At 42.9% G+C, this 23,661-nt stretch overlaps 1 protein-coding gene across 6 annotated transcripts in view; it reads right to left on the reverse strand.

Annotated features, from left to right (window-relative positions):
• ELMO1 (engulfment and cell motility 1) overlaps nt 1-23,661 on the reverse strand; it is an 813,276-nt gene that overhangs the window by 565,894 nt on the left and 223,721 nt on the right. For 3 of the 6 annotated variants that reach the window (XM_081244557.1, XM_081244559.1, XM_081244558.1), the window contains exon 1: nt 7,731-7,991. The exons of 1 other annotated variant lie outside the window; for it this stretch is intronic. The gene's annotated coding sequence lies outside the window, so the exon portion shown is untranslated. Of the gene's footprint in view, nt 1-7,730; nt 7,997-23,661 lie in introns of those variants that run through there. 2 more of the 6 variants (XM_081244561.1, XM_081244562.1) reach the window with 2 other exon arrangements.

Consider the following 23,661-nt stretch of genomic DNA (forward strand, 5'->3'; position numbering starts at 1 on the left):
GCTCCTGAAGACCTTTCAATATTGGGAGAGCTACATGGATATGTGTGTGTGTGTGTGTCTTTCTCACACGTACACATACATACACAATACACGCTTACTATTTAGTGTATGAAAGGATCAGTCCTATTCCCCCAAATTGAAATTTCTGAATACTTGGTCACTTCCTATGAATGGCTCACAGTTGGAATAACTAGGTCACATGGCCCACTATAAAAATGCTACTATGAAAATGATGGGGTGGGGCAGTGGTGAGGGTGGGCAGGAGTCAAGTAAAAACCAGCCTTACTGAGTGTTATTGGAATTCACTCTTCACTCAGCCAAAAATACGCAATCTAACCAAAGTCCCTCCACTGGTTCTACCTCCCAAGCCACATGCCTTCTGGTGGGCAAGGGCAAAGCCAGCTGTGGCTCTGCATCTGGATTAAAGAGCCTGAAAACAGAAAAAAAAAAATTATTTTGAAATGCACTATGCTTCGAAATTAAGGGTAATTGTGTGTAGCAGCCTGGAAAATATAGCTCATCCAGGACTGCTCAGCCACAGAACCCCACAGCACAAAACGCTGGCTTTCTAAAATCAATCTCAAGCTAAAAAAAAAAAAAAAAAAAAAAAGGCACAAAGGGCGGAAGGAAGGGTGGAGGTTTACTGTAGGGCTGTGACTTATAAGAAGGCGACTGCCTCGGGGAGACAAGCTAGTACACAAGCTGAACAATCTCTCTCCATCCCTTAAGCCCCTAGATGCTACTCTGCTACAGCAGCCCGAGAGCGAAGGTAAATAACAGGTTGACAGATAATTACATAAGAAAACAAATGTGGCAAGATTAGGACAGAAATCTAATGGACAGAGTGGAAAAGGACTCCACATATAGCAATACCTTAAAGCAATGTCCTGGTCATGCTAATGGAACATCAATATTTATTACTACCCAACTAACCAAGGCGTATTTTACCAGCAGAGGAGGCATTTCACCCTGTTAACTCATTCCCAAGCAGACATTTCCTTAATCTTGTGACAGAGACCTCTGAACGAGCCCAGCTGAGCTTTGCGACCACCTCCCTCATTTCACTGATCTTATTCGCATTAGGTGGAGGTTATAGCTAACACAGTAACCAGGGGCCAGAATTCAAGACCCTGTGAGGAAACTGAGGCATAAAATCACTAGCTACAGTTTTTTTCAACCAGAGGGTGCCAGGAAGAAATACACATGAAATTCAGACTTGAAAGCAACTTGGGTTAGGGAGACAATTGCAATTATAGGAGGAGAGGAAGCTAGAGAGGAAATTTGGAGAACTAGAGGAAATAAATGAACATAAAGGATGAGACCACCCATCTGTAAATAAACCACCTTAGGGCAAAGGAATAACCAGTAAATAGAAAACTGGGGCACTTATAACTGCTGTCAAAAGTCTAGCATGTCTGATAGCCCACAGTTGAACTAATTTATGCAAGAAAACAAAACTGTGGGGCTTCCCTGGTGGCGCAGTGGTTGAGAGTCCGCCTGCCAATGCAGGGGACGCGGGTTCGTGCCCCGGTCCGGGAAGATCCTACACGCTGCGGAGCGGCTGGGCCCGTGAGCCATGGCTGCTGGGCCTGCACGTCCGGAGCCTGTGCTCCGCAACGGGAGAGGCCACAACAGTGGGAGGCCCGCGTACTACAAAAAAAAAAAAAAAAAAAAAAACAACTGTGGTTCTTACTAGGAGAAGGAGGTTAGCAATTGGCAACGTCTGGAGACATATTTGGTTATTGCAACTGGATGCTGTTACTGGCATCTGGTGGGTAGAGGCCAGAGAAGCTAGTAAACTTCCTACAATGCACAGGACACCCCCCCCGCAACAAAGGATTATCCAGCCTCTGGATAATCAATGTCAACAGTGCCAAGGTTGAGACTGCCTGATATAAATGGTCAACATAGAATGGGCAATAGCCTGCAGGAAGAAAAAGAAGAGAATCAGTAGCCTCAGCATCACTCAAGGGAGAAACCATCCTGGTTAAGAACTCCAGTCTCTGGTTCACTTAGTTGGTATTAATACATGGGGCAGAAGCAGCAAAAATTGTGACTAGCTGGAAATGACTCTGTTAAACATATTACCCCCCCCAAATTGGTCCCCCCCACAATCCCCGCAAGTGGTTCCATGCTTTTGCTTTCACCATGACTCATCCACAGAGAAAAAAAAATGCTGGCTAAAGAATATGTGTCTATTCCCCTCGGCCAACATCATTCTCATTTTTGATTAATGAATTGCATTCTGGCTTATACGCATCAATATCATGAGCTTGGGTGATGGGCATGCTGTCCCTGAGAGAAGGATCTCTGACTCCCAGGACTAAAGAGGTCAGCTTTAGAATGGGATATCCAAAGGGAGGCACTGAAAGACTTGGCCTCGGTGGTGGCAGACACATCCCTAGGTGCCACGGTAACCCAGGGCACAACCATCAGAACCCAGGGCATTTCTACCAGCATACAGGAGTGAAGGGCCCCCTGGGAGGGCCGCAGCATAGCTCAATGTGGGGATCCTGGCCTCAGACCAGCCTAGTCCAGGAGAACCAACAAGAAGAATAAGTATTCAACACAGGCGTCATGGGGCACGGGCAAGAAACAGCAGGGTAAAAAGAGTCAGAAAAGGTGGGTGTAGGCTCAGATCTACTCTCCAAATATACTAGTGACATTTCATTTCTCCAAGCCACTTCTATAAAATGGGATATGAATACTATACCAGTTCATCCCCACCATTTCGAAAACAGCATTCCAGGAGGAAGCATGTCAGTTGCCGGCACATGGAGGAAAATGCTGCATGGATCCTGTGACTTCAGCCCCCTGGGGCAACGCTCAGTCAGGGCTTACTCAGTCCTGCCGCCCTCAAACCACTGCTCCTTAGCCGGCAAGTACAACCCACCCAACCCATAGCAGTCCTGGAGCCCAGCAATTAGTATGGACGTTTTCCAGTGTTTTCTACCATGGGAAGTTTTGCTCCCCGTATTAACTGTTAGAACGAAAATAGTCAAAACTGTAGCCTTAATTCCTAAAATTGAGGTTCCAATAATAATCTTGCTCAGATTCTGGAAATCAGTGTTTGCGGGGGCCTAGAACACTGACTGAGACTCATCATCTCATTCTATTTATACATGTGACTAATTCCTCTACTCAGCACTAGGCCAGGTTGTCGCTGTGGTTAATTCTGTTTGATGAGCTAGCATCCCTTCTCCCGCATGGATTCCTACACAGTACTTGGCTGTTCACCCCACCTTAGGCCAGGGACAAAAATCTGCTCAAACAGACCTGCACTTATCCTGTGAAAGCTTAGAAAGCATAGTACTAAGTCACAAGTTAAATTAATCATGGATCAAAAGCGTGATTTGAGAGCTTCAGTTCTGGCTATTATCTATAAGTTCCAACTGTTGACACTCAGACAACCTAAATTATCCAGGGAACTGAAAACTGCAACCAGTGTTGCATTGTGCTTGCAGGCTGGCTTTGTTGTACCTAAAAATGCTGTGCTTGGCATATTCAAAGGCTTTCACGGGCCACACGCATTTCATGGGAGCCACACTCTGTACCCTGGATGGCTGGTCTTCAAAATCCTGATGTTTTGGACAGTGCTGAAGTTCTCAGCCTTTTTCTTCTTTGGTTAGCCAGTCCCAAGCCCTGGTCAGCTAAGAAGCTTAATCTGATTGTGTATCACAGCAGTGTGGCTGCCACCAGAAGTGATTACTTCTGTCTTTGCAAACCTCTGAAAGTAATTAAAAGCATGCATATGGGGACCGTGAGGCATAAAATATGAAAGGAAAAGTTCAGTGAAGTAAGGTTCCAAAGACCTCAAAACCTTAAAGACCTCAAAAGCTTAAACTAAAACTTGTCCAGAAAAGAGTATTTTCACTCGTTTTATTCTAACTTAAAGAGTTATTACACATAATCTACTATCTCTCCATATCACTAAAGTGAAAAACATATACTTGGCCCTCCAGCTTTGCCAAGACATCAGCCTCGGGGCCTAGCAGTAGTATTTTAAAAGTTAAGTCAATGACTGATGCTTTTACTCCATCTGATTCAACATTTGGAAACAGCATCTCTTGCAGGAGATTAAACCAATAGCATTTTGGAGGGCGGGGAGCTAAGTGTTTTTTAAAGTATGGCCCTATGAACCACTTTCATCAGAATCCCTGGCAAATGGTTTAAAATGTACATTCCTAGGGCCTCCAGAATTATTAAAACAGACGTTTTTCATCATGACCCACATTAAGTGATACACTTGACATTAAGATTTGGTGTCCGTTTTGAAAAACACTCAATTTTCCATTGTACTCTCTTCTATTTCATGTTTTCAACTGCTGGTCCGGACCTAATAAATTGATATTATGATCCATTCCGAGTCGTAATGCTAAGCTTCAAAAACACTAGACTAGTTAATTAGAAGCAGCAGAACTGGAGTTGCACAATTAGCAGCAAACACTTGAGGCTTTGTGATGTAGAGAGGGTTTAGCAATTCCCCACCTTTTCTACGTTCAACAAAATGAATGTCTTATAAATCAAACTACCCACTTGGATGGTTTCAGGCATTGAAAAGTGGTTGCAGGCTTCAGTTCCAAACCTTAAGGGTACCCACCGTCTTAGATCCGGACAGGAAATGTCCTCCATAGGAATGATTACCTCTAAACCTTCAGTGTTAAGAAAGATAATAATGTCAGCAAAGTGTGTGCTCAGAGCCCCTTGGCACACCCCTAGCCACATCCTCTCTGCAAGGCTTCAAAGCACTCCCTTCCTCCGCCTTTCCCCACCCGTTCACACCCAACACCCAAAGGGGTATATTACTTTAAAACACTCAAATATTGCCCTATCTCAATTTAATAAAGGCTTATGATTTAGCAGCACTGTAGAAACCCCTCATCCATTTTCTCTCTTTCATTTTTCTTCTCCTGGGCATTTCTCATCTCTCTTCTCCCCAGCATCTGCCACCCAGCCCCTTTCTGTCTCCCTCTCCTTCTTCCCTTACTCCTCTCCTCTCCTTGTCTCCCATCTGCTGGGGGAGTGGAGTGGGATACAGTGGATGTCTCTGACTTCACTGCACTCACAGTAATTCCCTTCTTCCCAGGGGAGTCTTTCTTTGGCTAAAGCACCACACACTTTTAAAAGACATTCTCCAAGGAGAGTGATGACACAGACAGCAGATCTGAAGCAGTTATGCGTTATTAATAAACTGTTCTGGTTTTCCACTCCCCCAAGGAATCACCTCTCTGTTCCTTTCTTCAGGCTGAAATTCTAAGGGGAGGAGTTTACTCAAGGTAGAAAGGGATCTGCAAGAAGTGTGGCTGGGCATGGGGAGAGGACAGAGGAGAAGCAGCAAAAGCCCATTACCTGGGCTTCTTACTTGCTGCTGATGCTGCAGTATTTTGTTTTTGTGGTATATTTCCCTGGTGAGCCTCTCCCATAAAGGCATATCTTAGTCAACAAGTATTTCTTGAGCACCTACTATGTGGGAACCAGTCTAAGTTCTGGACCTGTAAACAAGACAAGGTTCCTGCCCTCGTGGATCTTCCATTCTAAGGGGAGAGATGAACAATAATCAAACAAACAAGTGAACATATAATGCCAGGGGGTAATAAGTGCTAAGAGGGAAAACTGAGTGACTTAAAAGGACCAGGGAGTGGCTGGTTGCTATTTTATATGAGGCAGTCAGGGAAGCCCTCCTGCAAACTGACAACTGGGCAGAGACCTGAAGGAAGCAACGGAGTGAGCCACCTGGACACGGTGGGGAGAGGCTCCTCATGAGAGAACTTGGGGTAAAAGAAGAATGTAAGGCAGTCAGAGTAGCTGTAGTCAAGAAAGGCAGAGAGATGAGACACGTGAAAGGGTTGGGGGGGGGAAAGGGGGATAAGGCCATCAATAGGACCACCCATCCTGTAACCCAGTGACTGCTCCAGGTCCTGAATTCCACCAGACCCAGGTGTGGGCCAGCCTCCCAGCGCGCCCCTCCCTGACACCTACCAAGCTTCTTCCCTAGTTCCCTTCCCTCCTCACACCATCCCCCCTGCAGAGTCCCAACACTCTAGGTCATTCCCTCACAATTTCCCCAGAGGATGTACAATCCATCTAATTAAAAATAAACAAAAGTGAGTAATAAGTGTGGTAAGAAATCAACATGAACCTTTAACCACAGCCCTTAAGAGATAGGAAATGTACCATAGTAAAGAGCAGGTTCAGAAGGTCAGCTGTAAGGAAGAAAAGGCTGCTACTTGACAGCAGGGGATCTGACCTTCTAACTCAGTGCCCAGTTCTGTAAAGTTGATATATAAATACGGGTCATTAATTACTTTTATTTACTAGTTCGGTTAGGGTTAGACAGTAACTTTTATTTACTTTTATTTTTTTTATAGACAAAAAAATCCAAGAACAACAACTCAGAAATTCTTCCACTGCCCCACACACCACCCCCAAGTCACTGGCAGCCGTAAATGAGGAGCCTGTGGCCTCTGCCTCCAGAGGGAGAAACCCTTGCAATAGGTTCTCTGAAATCTTAAATATAACGAACCAGATCCGCATCATTTATGGCCAGTGGTGTTAGCAGGCCCTACGTCTGGGGCACTGGGCAGCACGAAATATGTATGTCCTGCGAGTCCCTGGAGCTGTCCAGAGGCCCGCAGAGCAGGGTCACTACCGGGGCCAAGCGCTAGGCTTTAGGTCAACGCAGGTCCCGCCGCCAGCAACCCCTGCCCGGAGCAGCCAATTTCAAACAGCCCCTAGGTGGCAGAGGGTCACTCGGCTCCGGAGCCCCTCGCGGTCACGCACAGACACACACACACACACACACACACACACACACAGACACACACACAAACACACGCTCGCCGCCCTCGCGCGCGCCCGCGGCACCACACGGACTTCCCAATGCCAAACGCACGCGCGCACCCCCGGGCCGGCTGAGTTCTGTATTTCCTCTTCCTCAAAGCTACTCCTGCGATCTCGGCCGCCCCTCTCTGCTCGGATTCCAGGGCCCCCGAAGCTCGGCTGCCTTCCTTCTCTGCAGGCGCACCCGGTGCGCCCCCTCTCTGATGCAGGGATCACCCATCGAAGCCCCCCCACCTCCTTTCCCGGTCCCAGGGGGGACTTCGGCGTGTCCCCGGGAGGCGGGTATTTACTAACAGTCGCCCGGGGCTCCCAGCTGCCCCAACCGCCCCCTCGCGTCCCTCCCGGCCCTCCACACCTCTAGACCATCACCGCCCCCTCCCAGGAGCGCGCTCGCCGGGGGATTCCCTTCCATCTGCGAGCGCCTGAGAAAAGCCGGGAGTCCTAGCTGCCAGTCCCTTCTCCCGCGCAGCCTCTCGGGTCTCCAAGCCCACAATCACACACTCTCCCTGTCCCCAGCCCCCCGGCGCCAGCAGCCCAGCCCTCGGTCAGCCCCCTCCAGCCCGCCCTGACCGAAATATCTCTGCGGGTTCCCTGGCCACCGGCCCTGCGCTCCCTCCTCTGCGCCCCTCCCTCCGCTCCCACTCGCCCTCCCGCCGCCCCCTCCGCCCTGACTTTCCCAGCTGGGGCTGAGTGCCCCACGCGCCCGCAGCCTTCACCCCGGCGGCCACCCCCCGCCTGCGCCGCGGCGCCCCCAGGGAGAAAACAAAAGTGTCTCCGCGGCGCCCAGAGTCCCCCCGCTCAAGACGCCTCCTCCTTGCCCCAGCTCCCTCCCCGGCTCCGCTGAGGTCAGCGAGTCAGGGCGCCGCGCCAGCCCAGGAAACTTTACGAACCTGCCCGGGGTCGCAGGACGGTGGCGGCGGCGGCGGCGAGGGTTCCCAACAATCAGAGCTCTGGCGACCCCGCGACCACTGGAGGGGGACCGGAGGGTCTGTCGCCCAACTCGGGGCCCCGGCGGTGTGAGTGGCTCTGCCTCTATCCCTTGCCCATCCTCGCCGGTTCGCGCTCGCCAGAGAACACGCACTTACACTCCGGGTCGGCCGGCTGCTGCGCCGCCGGCGGCCGCTGCTCTCACTTCCTCTTCCTTCCTCCTGCTGGCCAGAGACACATTTTGCATCTGCAAGGCATCCCGAGATTAGCCGCGAAATCTCCTCCCGAGCGGACGCTGCGGAGTGGCCGCCGTCGCCCCCCGCACCTGCGCCCGGACACGCGTGGTTGGCGCGTTCGCCTCCAGCCGGCGCCCTGACGCCGGCCCACTGCACTTTGCCTGGGGGATGGGGGTGCCCACGACTTTTTGAAGTCCCCCTACTTAAAAAGAAGAAAATGTCAAACACCGCGTACGCCTCAGTTCTGCTATAAATAATATGTGTGCAGAGCATGACTTCCCGAATGAGCTCACACGCGGCGTTTTGCAGGCACTAACTCCGTCACCCTCATAGCGCCACCTCCGGGAGGCCGAAAGTGCGCGGCATCTTTTTATAAGCTTTCAATTTGGGCAACTGGTTTGGAATTTTGAGGAGAAACTTCGGTGGGCTGTTTTAAAGCTACCTTAAGAGGCTGATGTGTTTGTTTTGACGTTCTGCCTCGACCCTTGGACGGCGCGACAAAAATAACAAGAGAACGTTTCCTCCTCCTCAGTCACCTGTGCATTTACCGACCAAAGGATTTATTTCTCATCAATTAAGCCAGGGACTCCCTAATTTTGCATAAATTTGCATAAAGCAAAACGTTCTACCCCCAATTTGGTATTTAGGGTACATTAGTTGATTCATACAACCTACTTCAGTCCTTTTCAAAGCAGAAATCAAACACGTTAACTCCGAATAGCTGCCAGGAGGGAAATTGACAATTGTTGGAAGGAGAAACACCTGTCCTCTCCAAATTCAGAAATATCTACGCTGGCTCTACCAGAAAAAGCAAAGGCAGTTGCTATACATTCCCTGCAAAATGACAAAGGAGGTAAGTCGGGGGCAGGGAGGCATTAGAATGTAAGGTGGAAGCAAACCTGTTCTTTAAGTTTCAATCCCACCCCCTAGCCCCCCAAGGAGACTTAAATTTTAACCATGTGCTGACTGTCCATTAGCAGCCAAGAGTTCCAAGCAGCTATTGAACGCTTGAAATGTGGCTAATGCTGAGATGTTCTGTTAAGTGTAAAATAGACACTAGACTTCGTGTGAAAAACAGAATGTAAAATAGCTCGTTAATAATTCTAACGTTGATTACATCATTCCAACAAATGATGATAGTTTAGATGTGATGATTCAGTTGGGTTAATGTATTGGGTTAAGATATTAAATGTATATTATATACACTAAAGATAATTTCACTGGTTGGTTTTTACATTTTTAACACGACTACTAGGAAAAGTAAGATTATACACATGGTTCTCATTAGCGGCTTACATTATATTTCTAATGAACTGCCTTGATCTCACCCCTTATTATATGCATAACCCCAGGAGGCAGTATTAGTAGCTGGAATATTCGGGTCCAGATCATTATAAACCAATAACTTAAAACAGTATGATTCCAGGAAAGTAATTTCACTTCTTTATTTCTTCATCTGTAAAACAGTAATGATACAATAATAACAGTCAACAGGGCAGCTATCAACTGAGGTAATTTAATAAGCAGTCAGTAAATGGAGCCTTTACTAATGATGATGAGATGCTTATAGTGATAAGTATGAATCTGATCCACAACTTTCTAGCTAAGGCACATAAAGACCTTTACTTTAGTGCAGACACCATGAATACTCGGTAAATGTTAGGTGTCATAATTGTTCCAAGGGTAGACAGGGAACTTTGCACAGCAATTAGACAAATCCACCTCCCTGTAACCTTTGGTCCCAGCTCTGCCCTCTGCAGTTAACACAGAGTAAGTCACATCCTTCCTGCAAGAGATAATCTTTCAGATCTTTGAAGATAGACCTAGAATTCTACCTAAACTTTCTCTTCCGAGGATTAAACATTCTCAGCTACTCTAACTCCTTTTCATGTGATATGGCTTCAAATCTCTTTCACTGTTTTTTAAAGGACACCTGTCTCTGCCTTTTAAAAAAGTTAGTTGTCATATAAATTAACTAGCTAACTAACCATTAAAAACAAGTTATAAGCTCTTGTCAATTATTTTTCAGATACATCTCACTGTGGATCCCAGTGCAAGGGGAAGACTGGAAATTCTTTGCTGTGTTACGATTAGGCCATGTCCATGCTTATGAGGTTAGTCTTGGAAACCAGTTTCTGGTCCACCTTCTCTAAGTCTCTTTGGATTTGATTCAGGCATCCAGTGTCTCCCCATGTCTGCAGGTTAGGTTAGAACACTAGGGTCCTGGATGCTACTAAGAAGCTCCCTCCACCATGGTGGGGATCAGCATTCTTTGGGTTCACTGGTTCATTCAGTTACTAATGACCTTCTTAACTGTGCAATTACCAAGCCTTATTTTTCTATTGTATTCATAAAGACATATTAGATGTGTCAAATGCCTTAGAGAAATCCACCTTCACCATGGGCTAGCTGGTGGTCTGCAGTGGGCACTTTGTGTAGAGCAGGCTGTGTGGTGGTAACATGTAGAAGGGCTCCATCTCTGGACTTGGTTGTTGGATATAAATTCCAGCATTGCCATTTACTAGCTGTATTACCCTATGCAAGTGACTTAACTTACGGACTAAAACCATACCTACCTGGGAGGGTTGAGTGAGGATTCAATGAGTTGATACAGTAAAGCTCTTAGAACAGGACTTGGCACATAGAAGCACTCACTAAATGCTAGCTTAGCTAGTATCTATAACAGTCCTCTAATCAGTAAATAAGAGCAACATCTCCTCCCTTTCCCCACGCATCAGTTTCTACCCATAGGGCAGGGAAAGAGTTAGTATCACAACTCTGATTTTATTTCATCTCCTGGTCAGAGACTGGGCCGTTCAGTCATCAGGTCATGCTGTGGCAGGAGGGTGGCCATTTTATAATAAGGATCAGAATCCAAGGGCAGTTCATCACTAGTACTTGCAGTAAGTCCACCAGGGCAGGGCTAGGCTCTCTGCAGATGGGCCAGCCTCATCTACATCTCAAACGGTTGGGGAAGTGGACTTAGGATCTCCCCTATAGGACCACGCATCTCAGTTTCAAGATGGCTAGGAGAAAAGGAAGCATGGCAGAGAAAGCTGGCTAAAGAATAAAATTCACTGAAGCCTGAAGTCTAAACTGCTTCCCGCAACCATGCTTACAAGACAGCTTTGCATTGTTGATGGATAGAGAGGTATTTGGGCGAATTTCCCAGATTTAATAACTCGATCCTGTGTTTCTAACATCTTTATTCTTCCTTGTGTTTACAGAACTCCAAGAGAGGAGGGATGAGTACCCAAATGTCACCATGAAACCCCAAATTGCAAAAATGGCCTGTTATATTTTTAATCAATGATGACTCATGTTGATCAACTCTTTCCTTCCTAAGCATTCACAAATATTCATTTCTAATTCATTTTTAAAAAACACTTACTGAACTGCAAATAAGCCCTGTGCATTTAATAATACATTTCATAATTTGCTTCAGAATTTTGCCTCAAATCAGCCTCAACTTCCTTGATCTATAGCTTGAAAAATCTATTCTCTTTTCCTGTCTTAGAATCAGGCTCACGATGGCTTGACTCCAGTCTTGAAACAGCTCTGGGGGTAGAGAGAGTGACCTCAGCTCCAGGAAGCTGCTGTACCAGAGATAACAATGTCTGGGTAGCAGGCAGACACCTGCAGTACAGAGCCACTGGGGTCAGCCCTGGGACAAGCAGAGTGACAAGGGGGTCTGTGTGCCAGGGCCTTCCTTCTCTCCATCATTCCTTAATTCAATGTGCACTGAAGGCCTTAAATGTGAGCTACCGTGGGAGGAAGGGAGGCTACAGTGGTAAGCATGAGAAGCATGGGGGGCCCCTCCTGGCACTTCCAACCTAGTTAAGAAGACAGAATGTAGTAGAAGAACATAGTAATGACCAAATATTGAAGTACAATGTGGAGGCAGGGATGCTACCATCACCTGTAAGTCTCCCTGGGAAGCTCTGCTACAGTTGAAACCCTGAAGGGTGAATGAGTATACGTTAGCCAGGACAGTGGGGGAAGGCGGAGGGCTGAGTAATGGGGAGGGGTTCTAGATCAAAAAACAGTTTGCACAAAGGTCTATAGGGATCATAGTGCAGGCAGAACCTTAAAAAAGTCAATTTGGTTAAAGTGTGAGAATATCAAAATTGAATCTAAGAGCACAGGGCAAAAGCCAAAATTTGGAAGCCCTTGTCAGTTATACTGAATATATTAAGGATAATGGGAAGGCACTGACAAGTGTTTTGTTTGGGATTTTTTTGTTTTGTTTTGTTTTCCAAGTGGACTATTTTAAGCAAGAGACTATCATGGTTGGTTTTTTATTTTAAAGGTTCATCCTACCGAATAGAGAATGGATTAGAGGGGAGACAAAAAGGCACGTGGGAAGAACAGATAGGGAGTTATTGCAGGAAGCTAAGGCTAGAGAAGATGGAGCCTAAGTCACCAAAACCAAGGGGCTGGGGAGAACTGGAGAAACGGAAATGTTACAAAGGAAGCAGAGGGCTTGTAGAACAGATGGTCGGTCATCCTAGTTGTAGAGGCCCACAAACAAACGATTTGCTTTTGCCTTGCTACCTCGGCCCAACCAAACACTGAACTTGGTTGGCCTTCTTGTAACCCTGTGTCCAACATGGTACTACCTGCAGCACTTGCCCCCAGGTTAAGGACGGGCTCGAGAAATGAAAGGGATGACTCTACTCTTGTTTGGCTACTGACCATTTCTGTGACACCATTACTCTGGGTTCATGCCCAGCAGATCCCCATTTCATAGTCATTATAAATTGTCCAGTGGTGGAGGACACCCATCAAAACATGTAAACTTTACTCCCTGCACCAGCTCCCTCTGCTCTAGCCATCCCACCCTATTTTTAAACAAAAAATGTCTCCATGGACTGCCAAGTCATCCATTAACCAAATGCATTCTCCTGTTTGGATTTGTGTTTAGCAGGGCATCTATCAAGACTTTCAGATCTATATCCACTCTCTACCTCCCCTTGCCCAAAGAATGATGGCCAAAGAAATTGCATTGATCAATAACTCAAGGAATCCCTACAGTGTTACAGTAAACTCTGACAAGAGGATTGACCCACCAGTCTCATCAGAGCAAACTCTGCAAAGTATTCAAATGTCCAGGCTTGCGGAGTTTACAGATATGGAAAGGAATCCCAGCTCTACTTCTTAATAGCCATGTAACCTTGAACAAATTATTGTATTTTTCTCTGAGCCTATAATATGGAGTTGATTATATGATGATACTTCTCTCAAGCAATGCCTAGCATATAGTAAATACTCAGTAAATTTAGCCAAGATGAATGTTAACCACTCTGCACTAGTAATGGCTATTAACCTCTTCTATAATGGTCAGGTGGGAGTACAATAATCTTTATTTTTTCTTTAAAAAAGTTTTTAAAGAAATATATGTCAAATTTTTTTTTAAATATAAAAGAGTAAATGGAAAGTGCAGCTCTCTCCCCCCCACCCCCGCCATCTCCAGTCCTGGTCCCTAGAGGTCAACACACTTAATCATTTCTGTTTTTAATTATTTAGGTGGTTAGTGCCATAGTTCTAATTGTCTATACTATTATCTCTTGGTTTATCAATTTCATACAGTATCTATTTACTCTTTTCTATGAAAGATTTCTAAAACTTTGGCTTACCCCCTCTTTCTCAATTCTTCTTCTTTCTGATTATAACATCACATTTTGGTGTTTTATTGATGACAGTGTTTTAGTTATTGACACAGACCTTCTGATATTATCATTCATGTCACTTCACTTTCTCTCATTCTTTTTATCCTATGAGTCTTTATACTGTCCTCTAGGAGAGTACACTGGCTCTGTCTTCCAGCTCGTTAATTCACTCTTTAGCCTTGTCCATTCTTCCCTTTATTTTAGTTTTTTGTTTGTTTTTGATGATCAAAATATTAATTTCCAGATTCTCTAATCGACACTTTTTATAATTACCTCTAGTGGATGCTGTGTGCCCCACACGAACCCCTTCCCCTTTCCTTTCTATCCTCCACCCCCACCTCAGGACCAAGGTGCTCAGTTGTGGAATCACCACCCTGTCCCTGATCCCCCCAGGCTGCTGAGAATATCAGTGTTGATACCTCATGCCTGAGTACCTTTCCCTGAATTGCCCTCCCTTGCCCAGTTCAGAGCATCTCTTCAAGGCCATCCCAGCTCTAGAGCCAAAAAGAGATCAGCTGAGGTTTCCTCCCATTTTAATTTTCTCTATATCTGATCCAGTCTACTCTCCAAAACTCTGGTGGCCTTTCTTTCTCCTTCCTTCCCTCCCTCCCTCCCTCTTTTCCTTCCTTCCTTCCTTCCTTCCTCCCTTCCTTTTCTGGTGTGGCTACAAACTCTTCTTTTTAGCCCCAGGGGGGTGGGACTAGAGGAGGACTAGATGTGTATAATTATGACATTATATTTCCAAACTTAATACTAGTTTTACATTTGCAGTGTTTATTATATTTATATTCTGCTACCTTCTTTCCTGACACTATAATGAAAGTTTCTTTATATAGTGTCTATTAGTTGATTCTAAAAATTTTAAAGCAGAGTCTACAGTATTATATCATATGTTATTACACATGGCAGAGCCAAATAGCATGACTGCACTGAAAGAGAAGGAATATAATCCTATGTCATTAAACCAGTCACCCCTGAAGAAGAATGTGTCAGGAGTCAAGACTGAACAGATTCTCTCTTCTAAAGTCTGTCAGTTGTCCACAATTTGGGTATATTTTAACTTACTTCATGGAAGCATCGTCACTTTATGGTTTTTTCCCTCCTTGGAGTCTGAAATTGCCAAAACATATTAAAGTCTTCCATGTCCTTGCACATGGAATTCACTTTACTCTTAAAGACATTCTCCACAGAGCCTTCAGATTTTCTGTTCCATTGTCGCCTACTTCCTCACTGTTTTCCTAGAATTTCTTTCCATTACCCTCTAGTTATGTCCCCCATTTCTCGAATACCTTGTCTTCTGCTTTCTAAGACTCTGTTTTTTTTCACTGAAATACATAACCAAAATTTTTTTTTTAGAAAGTGTGAATGGAAGGCCAACAGTTCTGAGAACCTTCATGTCTGAGACTATCCTTACTTTGCAGTTACATTTGATTGGCAGATTAGTAGCCATCAGAACTCTTAAAAACATGGCTTCCTGTCTTCCAGCTGATAAGAAGTCAGAGGTCAAAACCATCTTCTTCTTTTGTGGTTTGCCTCATGTACCTGTGTGTGTGCCTCTGTATATGTGTTTTCATTTCTAGAAGCACTTAGAATCTTCTCTTTATCCTTGACATTCTGAACTGTTGTCAGGATGGAAATGGGTGAGGGTATTTTATCACTGTTCCCTCATGGCACTACATAAGCCTTTCAAACGAAGACCTGTCCCTTTCAACCTTGGGAAATTTCTTTCTGTATTTTCTTCATTTTCATCTCATTTTTTATATTCTCTTTTCTGGAAGTTCTATCTAAATCATTGTTGGACCTTCTGTATCACATCTCCTTATCTCCTACATTTCTTCCCTTTTTTTGCTCTGTGCTTTTCTAGAAGATTCCTGACTTTATCCTCTGACCCTTTTAGTGAATTCTTTTAGTATCAGCCGTCATTTTTTTTTTTTTTTTTTAGTATTTCTGATTGTTCTATTTTTCATAGCAGCCAATTCCTTTTTTAAGGACATGTCTTCGTGAACCTCTTCCAAGATTCTAATTAAAAACTGTTTTGTTTTGTTTATAAATTCTCTGTTTCCAGAATTATCTGTTAATTTGAGGTTCATTTTTTCTCTTTGTTCACCTTGGTTCTTGTCTCTGGGACTGATGGTTTTCTTTGATGGTCCAGTGATCACAGATTATCAGTTTATATTTCCTAATATTTATATCTGTGAACACGGATAGTATATGTGTAGGTATTTTCAGGCATATCTTTTAGTTTCTTCAGACAGTAGCTTTCCATTTTTAACTAAGTGGTAAACAGTATTGATGCTGATCACCCTCTAAATATAGGTGGGACCCACTGACCGAGCTGTTCTGTACTCAGTCCTTGATTATTGCTTAATTAAATTCCTTGATTACTGCTCCATAGTCCATTCTTGCTCCCAGTGCCTGCAGCCTCTGAGCCAGCATAAGGTTTGCTGGACAGATCTGCCCCTATGTCTTTGTATCATCCTTCCCCTGTGTCTCTTCTAAGTAGCAGCTCCCTCCACTCTGATAGATGATCACGAAGATCTAGTCCACCTTCCATGCTACATAATTTCATCAAAACTCTGGCCTCTGTTCCCCCATTCTGTTCTCTCTGTGGTTACCTATTGATCCCCTTTTGTATATCTTTACTGTTATTTCAATGGGATTTTTGGACAAAGGTGAGAAAACTCAAGTGTTCAGGCTACCATCTTCAACACAAACCTCCCTTAATTTTCCAAATCACTTCACTCTAATTTAGCACCCACTTACTGAGTTGGCTGGAGATCCAATCTCAGTTGATTGTATAGGTCCGTCACCCCCTCCACGATCATATGAGAGGATGAGAATTTTATGGGTGACCCCCAAAGAGGTCTTTCGGTCTGTGGCTTCTTCATGTTGGAGCCTCCATGTTGAGGGCTGACAAGTCTGCTGGCATTGCAGCTCACTCTTTGCCACGCATGGAGATCTTGCTTGCCGTGGTTTCCAAAGCCCTGGCGCTCAGTTCCCCGTGCTCTGGCCCCCATGCAGCCAAGCTTTCCCACTCCTCATGAACAGGAGGGCTTACCTGGATTCTTTAAAATGTCAGTGTCATGAAGATTTTAAAAAGAAAGAAGAAAAAACCAGTGAGGAAAAAATAAAGAGATTATTCCATACTATAAGAGATAAAAAATGTTAATCACACATAAATAATACAATGAGTAAGTTTTGATTAGATCCTGATTCACTGGGGAAAGCTACAAAATGTATTATTGGGACAACTGGGGAATTTAGTCACTGTATAGTAGATGATATGGTATTTTTCACTTTCTTGTGTATAAAAATAGTATTGGGCTTATGGAGGAGAATGTCTTAACATATATATATATAAATGAAATTGGGCAAAATGTTAACAATTCTTGAACCTACAAGGAGGGTACAAAGGCATTTATTTAAATAGCCTTTCAAATTTTCTGTATGCTTGAAATTTTTCAAAATAAAATGTAAGGGACAAAATTATGTTTTTTGGAGGGAGCAGTCCTGAGTTATTTTATCGAAAGCTGTCAGGGACTTAGATCTACCTGTATTGACCAGCTGATGCAGAATACTTGGGCCAATTCCACTGAATTAATAGATTTCTCCTGTAAGGTGCTCTCCCCGAGCCTTAGAATCTTGTCTACTGGAATGAAGTGGGGTCTACCAAGTTTTTGTAAAAAGCTACAAGAATATCTGAAGAGACATCTTTTATGTGAGACTCTATAAGGACAACAAAAGGACAAGTTGAAAATGACTGAAGTCATGTTGAATGAAAACTATACATATTTGTTTAGTTAACATGCGTACTTATATTCTACAAATGCTATAGCATGAAACCCTGGCCTTAACCTCCAATTTTTTTCTTATTAAGCACTGGGTCTAAAGATCTATCTGGGGTTTCTTCTTTAGTCATTTGAGTTATAACTTGTCAATTAACTTTATCTAGGTCCTACAGTATTAGGAGGTGAAATGCTCCCTTCTATCGAACTATTACTGATTACTATTACTAATAATGTATAGGGTACAGGCAAATCCTCTTATAGAACAGCAAATACTCTGGATTTGTCTGTTACCTATGGTTTCTTTCTTTTTTTTTTTTTAAAGTTTACAGAGCACTTTTTTTTGTTGGTTTTTTTTGGGGTTTTTTTTGGCTGTGTTGGGTCTTCGTTTCTGTGCGAGGGCTTTCTCTAGTTACGGCGAGTGGGGGCCACTCTTTTTTTTTTGCGATACGTGGGCCTCTCACTGTTGTGGCCTCTCCCGTTGCGGAGCACACGCTCCGGACGCGCAGGCTCAGCGGCCATGGCTCACGGGCTCAGCTGCTCTGCGGCATGTGGGATCCTCCCGGACCGGGACACGAACCCATGTCCCCTGCATCAGCAGGCGGACTCCCAACCATTGCGCCACCAGGGAAGCCCGGGGGGCCACTCTTCATTGCGGTGCGCGGGCCTCTCACTATCGCGGCCTCTCTTGTTGCAGAGCACAGGCTCCAGACGTGCAGGCTCAGTAGTTGTGGCTCATGGGCCCAGTTGCTCCGCGGCATGTGGGATCTTCCCAGACCAGGGCTCGAACCCGTGTCCCCTGCATTGGCAGGCAGATTCTCAACCACTGCGCCACCAGGGAAGCCCCACCTATGGTTTCATTTTATTTATTTATCCCTCTATCCTTTGTGCTTCTGTAGGAGTTAGGTGTGATGAGCTTCAGGTTAAACATTTTTGGCATGAACACTTTATGGGTAATACGGGTACTTGATGCTGCATCACATTGTATATGCATTGTCAGTCTGTGCCACTCTTGGGAAGTTTGTCACCACCAGCTAGATTAGGCCAGTGAAAAAGTACATTTTCCTTTGACAACTAATAAGAAATCTGTGGGAGGATATTTTACACTGTACAAGTAGCCTATTCCAGAACAATCTTTTACCCAGTGATTTTAGCATCTACTGATAATTCTCCCCAATTACAACTTAATTCCAGCTGGCTTCCTATTTACTTTAGTTTATTCCCCCAGTTCTGAATTCCAGTAACATATCTCACTTCTCTTTCACCTACAAGTCCCCTGGAATGAACGTTTATCCCTACTCTCACCTGGATTTGAACTTCCCTTCTTTTGTTCTCTTTCAGGCTCAACTCATGTTGCTAGCCTTCCATTGTCTTTGCCCCAGTTTCTCTCCCTACAACCCAGGTAAGTACTGTCTCCTTCAAAGGCGGAAAGAATTTGGCATATATATTGTGCCATAAGGGCTTATTTCTATCTAGGCATGCTATTTACTACATTAGCACTACATGCTTTTCAGAGGGATAGAGAGGGCTTCCAGAAGGATCTTGGTGGAAAATATGACAATGTATTTTGTCATGAAAGGGTCCCAAGTAAAGTGAAGAAACGGTTCCTTGTTTGCTTTCTGCTATTAGAGGTAATTTCATGTCTTTACTAATTAGTGGAATCAGAGAATTTTCCTGTCAAAGACCACACCTGCAATCTCAACACCCTTTCCTTCTGCGTTTACTGGGCTAACTTTTCCTGCAGCACCCAAAGAAAGGCAGACACACAGCTGTGTAAAGATCACAAGCCAAGGAGGGGGAATTTGCATACTACAAACTTGATGTCAAATAGATGAAGCTCACATCCTTGTGTTACAATGTTCCCTTCAGCCTTCTGCAGTTTGAAGCTTTGATAAGTTTTTTTCCAAGTTTCCTCTGTTTTCACCTTTGGGGTTCATTATTCTTCTATACCTTGGTTCTTTGGGCCTCTATTCCTACTTTACTCTTTTTCCTATCCTCCATAAACAAATTTAATTTGCACCAGTTTCTTGATTTCTGTGAAAGTAAGGCCCTTCTGTTCTGAGCAGTAGTTTCTCTCCAGGTTGCGGGTTTAAAATGTTCTCTTAAACCATGAAAAGTTTTCTTGTGCCCCTTTGCAGTCAATCTCTCCCCTCCCTTCACCCAGCTCTAGGTAATCACTGATCTGCTCTCTGACACTATGGATTAGCTTTACCTGTTCTAGAAATCCATATAAACAGAATCATAGAGCATATACTCTTTTATGTCTTGCCTTTTTTCACTATGTGTGATGTTTATATCAGTAGTTCACTTCTTCTTACTGCTAAGTAGTATTGCATTGTACAGATATGTCATTATTTATTCATTTATTTACTCATCTGTGGTTGGCCATTTGGTTTAGTTCTAGTTTTTTATTATGAATTAAACTGCTACAGAGGTTCATGTAGCTTATGTGTGAACATATATTTTCTTTTCTCTTGAGTAAATGTCCTATTTATTGATTATGGCAATGATTCCAGGGCATATCAATTTGTCAAAACTCATCAAAAACTTAAAATTAGTCATTTTGTCTTTCAGCAGGGGACTGGCTAAGCAAACTGTGGTCATCCATATCATGGAATAATACTCAGCAATGTAAAGGAATGAAATATTCATGACAACTTGGATGAATTTCCAGGGAATCATGCTAAGTAAAAATAAAATCCTACCCTAAAAGGTCACACATCACACACTGTGTGATGAGTTCATTTAAGTATCATTCCTGAAATGACAAACCTATAAAAATGGAGAACAGATTAGTGGTTGCCAGGGGTCAGCGATGGTGGATGGGAAAGTGAGGGAGAAAGGAGGTGTATGGTTATGTAAGGGTTGCATGCAGGATCCTTGTGATGGAACTGCTCCTCTTTTCCACTGTATCAGTGTCAATATCCTTGTTGTGATAGTGTACTCTCTATATATTTTTAATATATCTTCTTATATAGTACTATATTTTATAAAACAATATTGTGATACTTTACTACAGTTTCACTCATCTACTAGCTTGGGTAAACAGTTCATGGAATCTTTCTGTATTATTTCTTACAACTGCATGTAAATATACAATTATCTCAAAATGAAAATCTAAAAATTTTAAAGGAGTGAATTTTTTAAAAGGTGAGTAGATTGTGCCTCATTCAAGTTGATTTTTTTTAAAGTTCTCCTTTCAGTCTGTAGAACTCAGTTGCCCCCTCCAGAGGCCAGTCAGAATTTTCCTGAAACACTGTTCCCACTTTGTCGAGGCACATGACACATGAATCAGGCCCTCTAAGCAATTTAGCTCTTCCACTTCTCTCCTTGCTCACAGGGTCTCCAAGAATCACAATCACATCTTCCAGCTTCCCCTCCTGGGTCACCACACACAACTCGGGGCCAGCACACCTGAGCTCATCCTCTAGCTTGGTCTCTCCAAAGACATATATACCTGGAGAAATTTAGCTCATCTTTGATTCTATATACATTGATCTTTTTTGGATTGAGGTCCCAGAATTTGATTGAAGGTTAACTTTCATAAAGTTCCTCCATGACATCTATTTTATTTTAAGATCAAAGTCTCAATTTTTGCAATTCTTTGTCAACACTCCATATTGTTTGCCCTCAAACATGACCTTAACTCTTCTTTCATTTCAAAGGAAAAGCAGGGGATTAAATGTGAAAAGATAATTTAAAGACAGTGTAGTAATTTTACTATTAATTGCCAATTTTAAGGCTTTGGAGTTGATGTGATTCTTGTATTTAAAAATTTTTTTGTTTTACTAAATTCTTGGATAAAATTTGGAGGAACAACATTAGGTTTTATGTTAATACAATAACATTTATTACCAAGTACAGTAATTATTCGCTTCTAAGCATGTGAATTTGTTCCCCTAATGAGTCTAGTATTTGGGACATGAACAGGGAGTAAAGGGCAAGTGAGATTCCCTATATATTTGCCTGAAGGCAAAAATCTTAAATAGCATTTTGTTTCCACAAGCAAAACATTTTAAATGAACCTAAAGAAGGTAGGCCCTCTTTTCTGGAAAATACACCATGGATTTGAAGATAAGTTCAAGGTAGGTTACATGAATAGCATAATTATGTTATCTTGAGTACTCATAACTGAGGTGAGATCTTCTTCAATTTGCATATGAACTTATAAAAATAGGAAAGTTCTGTAATATTTGGGGGAAATGATCTGTGGTTTATTCCAAAGAGATTAATTATAAAGAGAAAACAGTTTAGCATTCTAGATAGTGAGTTGTGGGTATGTTGCTTTTAAGTAAGATAAAAAATAACTTTTTCTAGATATTGATATTCCTTGTCTGAAATTTCTAATGTGACGTAGCAAGGATTAAGTAATGGAAGGGCTTTTGTTTGTGTTCAGTTACACAACAACTAAAGGAAAGATATTTTATTATCCCTATTTTAAAGATGAAGCAGAGACTCAAAGAGGTTAAGTGACCTGCCAAATTTATACAACTGTAAAGTGACAGATGCAAATTGAAAGCAAATTTCTCAATCCAGAGCCAGGATCATTCTGCTATAGTAGAAGTCCACACCACATCTCTCTAGCAGACCTTATGGGGACTGTTGAAGACTTAAGTTTGAAGCCATCAGATGACTAACTGTATTTGGAGAAAAGTGCCTTTGCAGTCATTGATATGAAAAAGAATTGGTATATTACTATGTGTTACTAACCTACAGAACACAGAACCTGCACTAATTTAACATTAGGCACAGACTTACTGAGTGCTATTTTGCATCAGGGACTGTGTATAAACAAGCACTGGCCCTTGTCCTGTTTTACTTCATTCCTTCTAGGAAGGAAAGAGGAGAATTGAACCATTCTATTTTGTGAAGTTTACTTTAAATAAGATTTGCTTTAGAAATCACCACTGTGATAACAATCTTACAAGCATCACCAGGATAGGATGATATATGGATTAAAGTGAAGAAGGAGGCACTCTAAATGTAGAGTATTTAAGTATATTTAAATATATTATGAAGCCATTTCAAAGTTAATAAATACAGATTTACTTCATGATACTTAATCACTTCACAGTATTTCATCTTATGAATTGTTGGAAGTTTAGTTTTTACATTTTCTTTATTATATATGGCAATTCAATGAACATCTTTGAACATACAACTCTAAAACACTTTCCCTATTATTTCTTTAATAAATTCCTAGGAGTGAAATTGTAGGGTCAAAAGATGCATGTATTATATATGTTGCTGCATTATCACCAAATTGCCCTCTGGAAATATTGTGCCAAAACAATGAACTCATAACTGAGCTTTCTGCTTCTAGTTGGTCTCTCTTTCCAATCCAAATTGCACATTCCCAGGCTAATGTTCCCAATAAGCAACTCTATTCATGTCTAAAACTTTTAGATTACCCATTACCTACAAATAATTCTAACTTCTAACACTAATGCCTTCTGCTGTCAGGCTAGGCTAGCCCATCTCTTACAGTTTCATCTCTGCTACTTTTCTATATGATTACCAGGATTTAGTCAAATATTTCACCAAATAAGCACATATTGCAAAAGAAAGGCCTGTGTTCCTTTAACATCAGTCCCATAAACATTTTCAATTTATTGATCTCTTCACTCATTTTTACCTATTTTATTTCTTTCTCTCAGAAAGAAATATTGACCCTACTTCATTCCATATTTTAGTTTAAGTTTAAATATTTAAATTTAAACATAAAGGAACTTAAAGTTGTATCAGTTAAGCCCAGGAGACCACTGAGGAGGGTCTTCCAGGAGTCCAGGAGCTGACTGAAAATGTCTTTCCCTCTAATCCATCCTCCTCCCTACCACTAGATCTTGATTTCTAAGATGTAGATCTGATTATGTCACTTTTTTTAAGCCTCCAATAGTTCATCGCTACATACTAACAAGAATGTGAAGTATGAACCATACACAGCCCTTACCAGCACACTTTTCACCCTCATCTGCCAGAATAGAGGCATACATGTGTCTGGAAACTCCACACCCACCTGAACCCTCTTCCTCCCAAAGTGATGCTTTAATGCATCTCTGCCTCTGCTTCCTGTCCATCCTGTGGACAGGAAGCAGAGACACAATTGAAAGGCAAACTGTTAGTGAGGGAGATATTTTGAAACATTTGTTAATAGGTATGATATTGATATACAATTAACTCAAATATATCATTAAAACACTAAAA

The sequence above is a fragment of the Mesoplodon bidens genome (assembly GCF_964165515.1).
Source record: "Mesoplodon bidens genome assembly, chromosome: 9".
NCBI classification, from domain to species: Eukaryota; Metazoa; Chordata; class Mammalia; order Artiodactyla; family Ziphiidae; genus Mesoplodon; species Mesoplodon bidens.